Genomic DNA, 11556 nt, shown 5'->3' with positions numbered 1-11556 from the left:
AGCAAAAGCATTTTTACCGACAGGCTTACAAGCTGGTGAGAAGAGGTTTAAACTGGGTATGCTGTGGGATGGTGATAAGAGCTGGTAGTTGAGTAGGAGAACGGAGGCTGAGGTGATAAATACACGTGACAGGGTGATGGGTGTGAGAAAGCCCTTGAAGCTCTTGGGAAGGATCAAAGGGGACCCACATCATGCAAACACATAAGAAGCAAAAAGCCAGAGCTCCGTGTGTGGACCTCAAACTGTGATATTACTGGAATAAGTGATGTGTTGTGGGAAAGCTTGCTGTGGTGGGCAGATACGGGCAGTTAAGGAAAGAGAGGCAGAGGAGGAAGAATGTGCTTTCTTTGAGGATGCGTGTAGAACTTGTCCTACGGAAGGAGTGACAGGCTGGGTGAGATCCTGCTTGTCAGGCTCAGAGAGGCCACTAAGTGTGACATTGTGGTGGGAGTGTGCTACAGGCCACTACAGAGTGAGAAAGTAGACAACATCTCCTTCAAACGACTTGAGAAGGTCTCCAGACTGCAGATCCTCACTCTTTTCAGAGACTTCAGTCTTTCTCACATCTGCTGGAAGGGCAATGGAGCAGGAGATAAACACTGCAGGCAGTGTCTGGAGGAAGTCTGGGATAGCTTCTTAACACAACTTCTTGGATACACAAACCAGAGATGATAGAGCCCTCCTAGATGCACTACTCAACTGAGGAAGAGCTGACTGGAGACGTGATAATGATACCAGCATTTTTCCCAGGGACCACAAGACAGGGGAAGTCTGCAGAGGACAGCAGGCTTCTCTTTTTTTGGGGGAACTGATAGGTGGGAATCCCATGGGTGGTAGCTCTAAAGGGTAAAGGAGCTCAGGAAAACTAGCAGGTGTTTAAGGACAACTTCCCCAAGTCTGAGATGCAACGTTCCACTAAGTTGGTGGATTAATTTGGCTAAAGAGAGAACTCCTGACTGAGCTCCAGCATAAGAAGGACACACAGAGGAAGTGGAAAGGGTGGGAAAGGCTACACAGGCAGAATACAGAAGCATGTAGGTAGGGTGTTAGGAAAGCCAAAGCCAAGTGATGTCGAGCATTACCAGTAAAAGGGAAGGAATAATCAAGGAGTGTGTGAGCACGCTGTAGAATTGGATGGGTAATTTAGTTACAGGTGATGCATATGAGGCTGAGGAAATCGATGTCTCCTTTGCATCTGTTTCCTTTAACAAGGTCTCCCAGGCCTTTGTGCTTAAAGAAGGGTTTCCAGGAGGAAGACAACTGTGAGTAGCAGAGGGGGGTCAAGTCAGGAATCTCTTGAGAAACCTCAACCCACCCCAGTCTACGGGATGAAGCAGGATGTAACTAGGGTGCTCAGAGAGCTGGTTAACGGCAACGTCAGACTTCTCTCTACCTTGTTTAAAAGATGAAAGAGATCAGAGGAGGTCCACAGCAACTGTGGAAAGCCTGCTGTCACTGCCAGTTTCAGAAGACAGGATGAAGGAGAATCTGGGAACCGCAGAGCGGTCGGACTCACTTTGGTCCCCAGGGTGAGTGACATAGGATGTGTAGATGGTGGCAGGGGCTGGCGCAGCTCACACCAGCCACTTTCATCTCTGAGCTGAGCCGTATCTTCCAGAACTCACGCTAGGGAGGTGGGGGAGAACTGAAGGAGGGCAGCATGGAGACAGCAGTAAGAGGGGGTAAATGGCATCACTCAGCCTGGCTTTGATATCAGAAAGAAGAAAGAACAAAGTACAAAGCTTTCCATTTATAAGTGCATGTGATATCTCTAGGTGATGAAAAAGAACCATCTGGGATTTGTCAGAACCAAATCATTTCAAATCAGACCAATTTTTTTGACAGTAACTGGCCCAGTGGATAAAGAGAAGCAATAGATGTGAAATATATTGACTTTAAGGCTTTTAACACAGTGCAACGGGATGTTCTCTGAGCAAACTAGGGAAATATACTTTATATTTCTTAAGAGGATGGGGGTGCAAGTAGGTGAAGGGATATTCTCAGAGAGATCCTAACAATCTGTCAAACCAGAAGTGTTGTTCGGATAGGTCTGTCCTGAGGCTGATCCTCTTTTGAGTTTCGATTCCCGATTTACAGGACAGAATTGAAAGGGTGCTTCCACCCATGTGAATAACGCCCAGCTGGAATGAATGGCAGAATCAAAACCAGAGAGGCCTTGGTAAAATGCAGAAATACTCTGAAACCAGTTACCTAAAGGGGTGCTATGGAAAAGATGGAACCAAACTCTTCCCAGAGGTGCATAACGAGGATTAAGAGTGAATGGACACCAATGCCTGAGTCTGTGATCTCATTGACCTCCCATGTGGAGAGCTGATATGAAGAAGGAAATGCTCTGACATGACCATCCAAGAGACAAATAGCCTCAAACCCCCCAGGAATCCATCCCTCCCCTGCACACGGGGCTCCAGGTTAGCCATTGTAGACCACCTGCCCTATCAAGTAATAAATCCCTATTGAAGGTCTTTGCTAGTTTTCATCTTTTCTCGCATTTGGCTAAAAGGACAATAGACAGTGAATTCTCCAAGATGTCATGTCAAATCCTGGCTGATGGCTTATCTTCATTTCCTCCCACTTAACAGCAGTGAGGTAAATCCTAGGCTCCCACCTAGCACCTCCCGTGTTCTCCAGGAGCAGCAGAGATGCAGCACTGCTCCATCGCTAGCCTGGCTCAAGGAAAGCTTGTGCAGCATGCCCCTCACCAGAGCTCCCAAAGGCAGCTCAGCTGGGCCAGGGGACGGTGGCATTCATTTCCAAACTGCAGATTACAAAAGAGTCTTAGAAAGGTTTCTGCTATGGGAGTTTTTCTAAAGCTTTTGTATTCTGCTCAAATGGTGCTTTTTTTCAGAGCAGAGCAAGCCCCCCCTGCCCTTCCCCACCCCCCCAAAAAAAAAAAGAAAAAAGGTCAAGCCTCTGCACAGATGAAATCCCTGAAAGAGCTGGTTTCATTGTGCAGCTCAAATGCTGCATTTGCCTAAGACACGACGGCTGCTGCCAGCCTTTTGCACCAGTCCCAGGAGCCTCCATGGATTGCCACTATTGGCAGGTGCTGTGAGAGAGCCCAAGGAAGTCCTTGAAGGGAACGTTTCACTAGGGCTGCAGACCAGCAGACACCCCCTTTGCCTTAATTGCTTAATTAATACTCTGCACAGGCATCCAGCAGCATGAAAGCAAGCAGGTGTGAGGTTGTGAGCCGCCCTGCAGAGCTACTTCCCATTAACATTCACTTGGCTTCTGCAGCGGGAAGCGAAAGAGCAGGGCAGATAAAGCGTAATTAAAGGGCCATTCATTCAAATGTTACATTTCCATCTACTCGAGTGCTATCAGGAAGGCTCTGGCCTGGTGTGGGGCGCCAGTGATTTGATTAAATTTTCAGCCGTGCCCACTTGGATGTGCAGGCGGGGATGGAGTCTGGGAATGCTGCTGACCGGATGGCTGGGTCCGGGGGTGTCACAGTAAGTGCTGGGACTGGGACAGCGTAGGACCTTTCCCTGCACACCTAACTGCCCTCCTGCCTGCCTGGCATGTACTCGGAGCTGGGAGAGACCCCATTTACCCCAGTGATGGCCATGCACTGCTCCTCTGCCAGCAATACTTCAAGCAAACAAGTAACACATCCTTATCAACGCCCCATCTTTAGGACAGAGAGAGCTGGGTATGTGCAGTGCTCTTTCCTCCTGTTTTCTAAGTCCAGCTGCATCATATTGATTGAAGCCATGACCCTCCTGCCCCAAACACCACTTATCATAAATGCACGAGTGCTTCAAGTATAAACGTATTCCCTCAAAGACCAAAGCTCTCAACCTGCTGAAGTGATCCCCAAATAAAAAGCAGAGCAATAATGGGATGGATGAGTTGCATCAGGCACAGTCAGCTTTGTAATGAACACCTAGGGAAGGATGAGCATGTTAAACAGGGCTTGCTTATGCTATATGTGGTCACTATTACATGCCCTTCATTACTGGAAGCTTGTAATGGGCAGATGCCTCTGCCTAGTGTGAATTATTTTTTTTTTTAAAAAGACATGACATTTATGCTTCTCACAGCACTATCATTTGCTACCTAAAGAAGCATTATTTCAGCAACTTATAAAAATAATGAGCAGGTGATTCTCCTTGCAATTTCTTGACATTTATTCTGAATGTCCTTAACTGCCTCATTTCTCAGAGCACAGACAGTGGCACTCACCTGCTCCAGGTGGGTGTATTTTTGATGCTTTTCTTCCCAGGATGAGATGTCCCATGGAAACCCTCCAGGAATTAACCTGAATGGGACAAAGGTTTCTATTTTGCGTGCAAATGCCTGGTTTCTTCTCCTCTGAAACCTGTTTTCTGGAGGCCAGGGTTTATCTTTTCAAGCACATTTGTTCCTACTTCTTGAGTGACTTCACTGCTCAAAACTTTCTATTTCCACAGCAAACACTGAGCAACATCAAAAAGAAGGGTTCCCCATCTTCCTCCTTCTGCCCTTCCTATACTGAGTGGGGATAAGAGGAAAAAGTGGCACAGCTTTAGGAGATTTTTGCTGTAGTATATTACTTGTATATTGATGAGGAACAACAGCAATGAAAATGTTCCATGTTGATTTTCTCTTGGGTTTCCACTGATGTGGAAGGTGTTTGGGTTTAGAAATGAAGGATTTTGCTTTCTCTCCTCGTTCCCTGGACAAATAGTACAGGGTGGTCGGTGTGCTGTGCACCCCTGGGGTGAGGTGGCTGTGCAATGCCTCCCAAGCTCTGGAACAGCGCTGGTCACTCTTCAGTGACAAAGATTCCTCTGTGTGGACCCAAATCCTGTGCCCTGTTCACAAAGAACAGCTCTGTTCCCCCACACCAGACCTGACCGCCTAGGAACCACTTCTTCTAATGTCCCTGAGGGATGGATGCCCTGCTCTATTGCTCCTCAGCCCAGTTCTTGTGGATCGAGCTGCTTTGCTCTACACGGCTGCTGACGGTCCAGCAAACCCACCGGCCGCTCAGCTGGCCGTGCTGCTCCATAACAAGAAACAGGGGGGTTGGGGGGGTTCTCCTGAGCAGAGCAGAGGGGCAGTGGCCTGAACCATCACTGCCATCTGTTGGGCTCACATCTGTTGGGCTCACATCTGTTGGGCTCACTCATGCAGCCAGGATCCCTCCCAGGGAGGAGGAGGGTGAATCGTGTGGCCCTGCCGGAGTGCAGGGACTCCGGTTTGCATCACAATTCCCAAACTTACTATGTGCTTGTAAAAATGAAATGGTGTTCCAGTACCTACGGAACCGTTTTTTGTCGAGTGTAACATTATACTGAATATTTCATTAGTATTTAGGATAGTAGGATTAGTAGGATCACATTGTTAGGGAATTTACTTTTAGGTGCTTGCACAGTATAGATTTTGATGGATAAATCCCATTTTCCTTTGCTACTTAACCAGAATACCAAGAGATTTTCTGTTTCTCCTGTGAAAGCCCGGACAACCTGAGAGTTCAAAAATTACTTTAAAAAGTCTCAAAAATGAGGAAACTGACTTTAAAATAGATTTTTTTCAGAGACTGTTCCAAGTATCCTTGAATTTTACAGCATTTTTTCCTTCTGTCCTCCTCCCTTTCCTGCAACTGATCCCTACTGCCTTGATAAAAGATAAAGCAACTCCCTAGTAGCCACAAGTATTTGTAAATTTAACTCCAAGCTGTTTGGACTATTTGTAGGACTTGTGTTGACTCTTCTGATGGCAGCAACCAGGGCCCCTGAAGCAGAAAATGAGCAGTGTGTCTGCACCACGCACCAGCTGGGGACTAGCTTCTGCGTAAGCCTGTGGAGGTCCTGAGTCCATCTGGGATGATGAGGCCAGAACGGAAAAGCTTCCTATTTGGAGACCGTCCTGGATGCTGCTCAGCTCCCCTCTTGCCAGACAACTGGTTCCTTCCTCTTACATCTAAGAAGTCCCCCAAGTGCCAGAGCTGGGGCCTGAGCTTCTATTTGCAAAATCGTTTTGATTAATAGCGGTTCAATTAGCTTCAAACACGAAGGTTTGGGGCTTTTTCTGTCATTTTATGAATTTTCAATGATGTTTCCAGTGGCATAGTTTGCTCAGCACTCTGTTAATGACTGGGAGGCATCTGGGGTGATGTAGTCGGTGCTTTTTTCTCCTGAATTGCACAGCAAACAGCCCATTACAGTCACAGTTCAACCCAGTGCAGGGGAAGACCTTTCCAATGGTTGCTACACCAGGCTCGGGCGCTCGCTTGGGTGGCAGCTGGCAGGTGCTGCCTTCTGGCAGCAAGGGTGCCAAGCAGGGCTAGTTCAGAGGAGTCTGAGGGTCACCCAGAAGAGCAGGACACCCCAGCAGGGAAGACGTGTCCCCATGGCTGCTTGTCCTGTCCCCTGCTGTTGCAGCCCAGCCAGGTGCTCCCCTCCCTTGGGCGCCTGATCTTCTGAGCTGCATGGGCACATGCTGCCCATATCTGAAAAGCAATGGCAGTGGGAGCACCAGCTTTTCTTGGCTTTGACTCTTCCTGCTGCTCTCTGCTCCTAGCACCAAGCCATCAGATGCCAGCTGTCCAAAGGGCCTCCAAACCACGTGCTCGGGTGGAGGCAATGCTAGCTTTCACTCATCTGGGGCTCTGACTTTGCCTCTTGCCGTTAGGACATTTGGCAGTCAGGTCTTCAGGGTTTTAATTCTTGCTCTGCGAACCAAACCCTCAGAAGTTTTAGAGGAGAGCTGTGGTACAGGTGGCATCCCTCGACTTCAGTCCCTGGAACAAACCCCCCTGCTGTTCCTGCTGCGTGCTCTGGATGCTGCTGGAGGCTCTGGGTGGCCTCACCTGGTTTGGCTGGATTGTTCGTTCCCAGAGCCAGCCTGCTCCCTCCTCCTCCCCTGCTCAGGGTGTCACAGCTGGTCACACTTGCAGTGCAGAATGCATTTCCAGTGCAGGGACGGAGCCTGGCAAAGTGGGGGAGCCGAGCAGGGAAAAGGAAGGTGCTTTCCCAGCTGGGAATCCAGTCTCACAAGGCATCCCTGAGATGCAGAAGTGAAAATGCAGACATCTGATCGACTGCTGGTGGAAACGATAGCACAGGAGAAGCCTTTAGACAGTGGGGTGTGCAAAGACACTCTCCTGCTGGTCACCATGGGGAGAGAAGAGCCTCTGGTGGGAGAAGGTTAAAAACCACATACCTGGAGAGCCCAGAGCAGTTTCTAACCTCCCTGTGCGCCACTGGAGGGACCACACCGTACCAGGAACTGCTATTCCACGAAAAGACAATCAGCTTTTGTAAAATGAAGTCCATTAATCCCTTAGATGTCTCCAGTCTATCTTGAGATAAAGATGGCATGTTGTAAATGTGTGCAACTTGGATGATGCAGCAGGGGTGATGCTGCAGGTGAGATGCAGATGCCCAGTGTGACAGCGGCCCAGCTGCTGTGACCCAGAGGGGACATGCCATATGGTGCTGTAAAACGGACAAGCCCGCGTGTGAACAGCACATGGCACTGTACCACACTTCGCATCACTGCATGTGATGTGTGATTGTGGTTAAGTGTAGAGAGTTCTAGCTACAGATTAGGTTAAGATTATTTGTAAAGACTTTTTTTTTTTAACATATGTTTTCCCTTGTGCTGGACAGTTGTAGGCAAAAGCCTCGCTAAGTCTGCTTATCCCCTGCACAGCTGTCTGTGCCCATGTGCTGCTTCTGCCACTCCGTGTATCTATGGCAGTTCGCTCTCTCTGCTCAAGCCTTTGTGCTCTGGGCACGGCTGCTCAGAGCATCCTCCTTCCCACATTTCAGCTGCAACTGAAATGAGCAGAGCATCCTGCTGAGCCTTCACTTTTTTCATGCCCTTAGTACGCTCCCCTGGGCTTGAACTCCAGGTGTCCGCTGGGTGTGTTGGGTCCTGGGTGTATTCTGCAACCTGACTCTGAAAGGAATCGATAGGAGATACCCTGTGCTGGGCTGAGGATGCTTGTGCGGAGTTGGATAACCTCTTGTGTCTTGCTTTGGTGACTGGCAGTCTCCTGAATGACATTTGCATGGTTTCTTAGCGGTGCTTTATTAATTCATAAATGGCTACTTCAAATAAAAGAGCTGCTGAATGCTTGGGATTAGACCAGCCAGTTTTTGGGGAGTGGTGGTGATGAGTTGTGTTCTGGTTTAAAAATCAGGTGAAAGAAGAGTCATCGTGACATACAAAAGGTAAGTAAGACTACTTTCCCTATCCAAATTCCTATACTCGTTTCTCTTTCCTGCAGCAGCTGAGAACTCTCCAGAGGAATCAGAAGCTCTTGTTGAAACAGCAGGTGACTTTGGCTATTCCTTGCCCAGTGATGGGGGGTGTCCTGAGCCTGGAGTCCCCCTTAGGCAGCACAGCCTTGCAGGAAAGGTGCTTTCTGCCCCAAGGATCCCCAGCATGGGCTGTCTATGGCCATCAGAAGAGCAGCAGGAACATGGGCGATGGTGCCATGCTGAGAATGGGATGCCACTGGGAGCCTTGGGGTGCTACTAGCTCTGCCCAGGGGCAGTTCACCAGGAGGGCTTTGGGCAGGGAGCACAGGGCTGAGCAGGCTGCAGCCATACACCCTCCTTGGCTCCCCTCTCCCCGCCTGATTATTCTCGGGATTGCTGCATGGGAAATGCACCTTTTAATAGCTAAGAAGCCCTGTTGACTCTCTGCCCAAAACCTAGTGGAAGAGGCTCCGTTTTTCCACTGTACGATCTCTGATAAATCAATAGTGCCTGGGCATTGGAGATCCCAGGTAAATGAAGCACTGATTATTAATTTAATAGAATAAAAATCTCTCAGGTCATAAAGAGAAAGGCCACTCCCCCTCAAAAGTGAATACAGCAGTAAGCAGAAAGACAGTGGATAAAGCTAATATATCAACAAAATGCTATACCGTCTTAACAGAGTTTTCCAAAAAGGCTGAAGGCACCTCTCAGCCTTTTCTGTGCTTTGGGTACTGTGTGCGTTTGGTTTCTTCGATCCAGCAGCCTCCTTGTGAAGCAAAAAATTATTGTGAGGGAGAATGCTAATAGCAAAAGTTCAAGTGCTACAGTCAAAATCTGTTTCCTCTCTTCTTGGAAAGCCCATGAAAAAAAAAATATGTATACATGTAGAAATGAAGCTAAGAAATACATCACTTGGAGCCAGAATATTAAATCTAAAAGCTGTGGTTGCTCTGCATCTTAATCTAGATGCTCTGGCTAAGGTTTCCTTTGCTGTTAGTGCATTATTTAGCGGCTAAAAAGCAATGGAGGATATAAGCTGCAATGCCTAACACAGCGCAGAGAGGTCCGTGTGGATAGCAGTTACAGCACTGTGCATGCAGACCTGCCACCTGGAGAGCTTACTCCAGATTTAATTAATCAACAAGAAATAAGGGCACTCCTGAGCATGTGGTTAGAGATTTTGAACACGTGAATGGGGTGGAAAGCCCGGACCTCCACGGGTATTTTTGCTGTGTAAGGTCTTAGCTACAGGTGATGTAAAACCCCCAGAGGGATCCCAGCATCACTGCCTGTTTGTCCTTGCTGTGACTCAAAATCCCCCTGCAGAAGAAGGTCCTCCTGCTGTCACCTGAGGTCTTTCTCTCCATGCTGCGCTTCTCTTGGGAGCTGAGGTCTTCTGGAAAATCATCCCCAAGCAAAGTACCACCTGCCAAACAGGAGAAAAATAACAGCGCTGACGTGTCCTATCCATGCTCACCTGGAAGCACCACAGCCTCCATCCCTACACGCTCTGGCTAGCACCCTGTGACTATGTGGCCACGGCTGTAGATGAAGGCTGGAGCCTCTGCACTTGTTTTTCAGTGCCTGGCAGCTTCCCAGCCAGCCCAAGAGCATCAGTGGTACCGCAGTGCTGAGATGTGCTGAAGTGAGCCACCAGGGCCAGAGCAGGACCATCAGCAGAGAGGAGGCATCACTGGGCTCTACAGCCAGGCAGGTGAAAGGCACCAAGAGCTCTTCCTTTGCATATTTATCCCCTGAAACCTCTGGTCCTTGTCCTCTGGGCTTCAGGACTGCCCAGGCTCTCCCAGCACTGTCAGGCAAATGAAATAGCAGTGGCTGCAGTTGTGGATATTGATGTGTGCCTATATTCATAGCTCCATAAAGCTATTTTATGGTGATATAATAACCTTAAATATGGGACATATTGGCAACAGAGAGTTAGCAATTCTAAGTGGTCTATCCGTAGCGAAATAAATGCCTCCCAGTTATCAATAGAGGAGCTTGATGGAGTCAAGTAAACAGCCGCTTTTCAATATCTCTCTCTGCTGCAGATCCACAAGGTATCAATATATCTATTGGAGTCCTTTGTGAGTAAGACATAAATCTGGGCGTTTGTTTCCTGGGAACAAATGCTTTATTATTAGCAAATTGTAAAGCAGGGTCTAGGCACTTGGCTAACAAGTGCACGATCTGCAATTCTAATGGCAGTTCATCTCCCGTCTCACATACACATGCATGCACACACAAACGCCTCTCCAGTAAACACCTCCATGGGAGTGATTAGTATCTCCTGATGACTGATAGCCAAGCTTTCTCCTCCCGCTTATGCTGCCAGTTCAGCTGCTGAAAACAAGATCTGCAATAGCTCCAGGCCTGGCAAGGGAGCACACAGAAGAGCTGGGCAACACTGTCCGTACAGAGTGGCAGCAGAGCATTTTGACATCTTGCCAGGTTTCCTGCAAGAGGAAGGGGGCAAAAAAATCCACTTTCACTGGTCCTTTCCTGCTCGTTGTTATTAAATGTGAATGGGGAGCTGTGTTTGTCAGGAGCCATGAGCCAGACAGGCTGCTCGTCACCCGTGTGGTGCAGAGAAGCGACAAAGCCTGGCTGGGAGATGGCTGCAGACATCCCTCGGGGATCTCCAAATGCCCAGGATATTAGACCTTCACATCTGGGTGGTAGCCACTACGAGTCATGAGCAGTTTCAGCAGCTTCCTCCAGCCCCGCTCCTCTTTCACACATGCTTTCAGCTCTGCCTGAGCTCTGTTTCAAAAGGGACCAAGTGGAGGCAGTGAGCAAACCCACTCAGTCCCTCTTACCTCCCTGTGAAGTGGAACCAGCCCAGGAGGCTGCCACAAGATCCTGACAGTGGATGCTGAGGGAGGTCCCCTCTTCTGGTTTTCTATTTTCCCAAGGCATCACCATCCCTGGTCTGGGGGGCTCACAGCTGTGAGCTCTGCAGCAGCTCATCAGATACTCTCTGCAATTTAAAGGGGAAAAAATTAGCTGAAAGGCTGGTGGGGTGAGAGTCGAACTTTAAAAGACTCTCCTATCCTCCTGGAGCTGATCTTCCCTCTCTAGCGATGTGCAAGCTGCAGGGCTGTCATTTCAGGATACTTCAGAAGTGTGGTTTGCAAAGCTCCGGTATTCACAGCAGCTCCTTGGGAGCACTGCAGAAAGGCACCTGCCACCCACTCCTCTCAGGGAACAGCAAACACATTCAGATATTTGCAAGCTACGTTCATAATGCTTTGAACCAGTTTTTCAGGTGAATTTTGGTAAACCTATCAGTGATATTCCTCGCTTTGAAACTACTTTATAAATTTCAGAGCACGTT

The sequence above is a fragment of the Falco peregrinus genome, chromosome 2 (assembly GCF_023634155.1).
Source record: "Falco peregrinus isolate bFalPer1 chromosome 2, bFalPer1.pri, whole genome shotgun sequence".
Taxonomy (NCBI): domain Eukaryota; kingdom Metazoa; phylum Chordata; class Aves; order Falconiformes; family Falconidae; genus Falco; species Falco peregrinus.
This window is presented reverse-complemented; position numbering follows the sequence as displayed.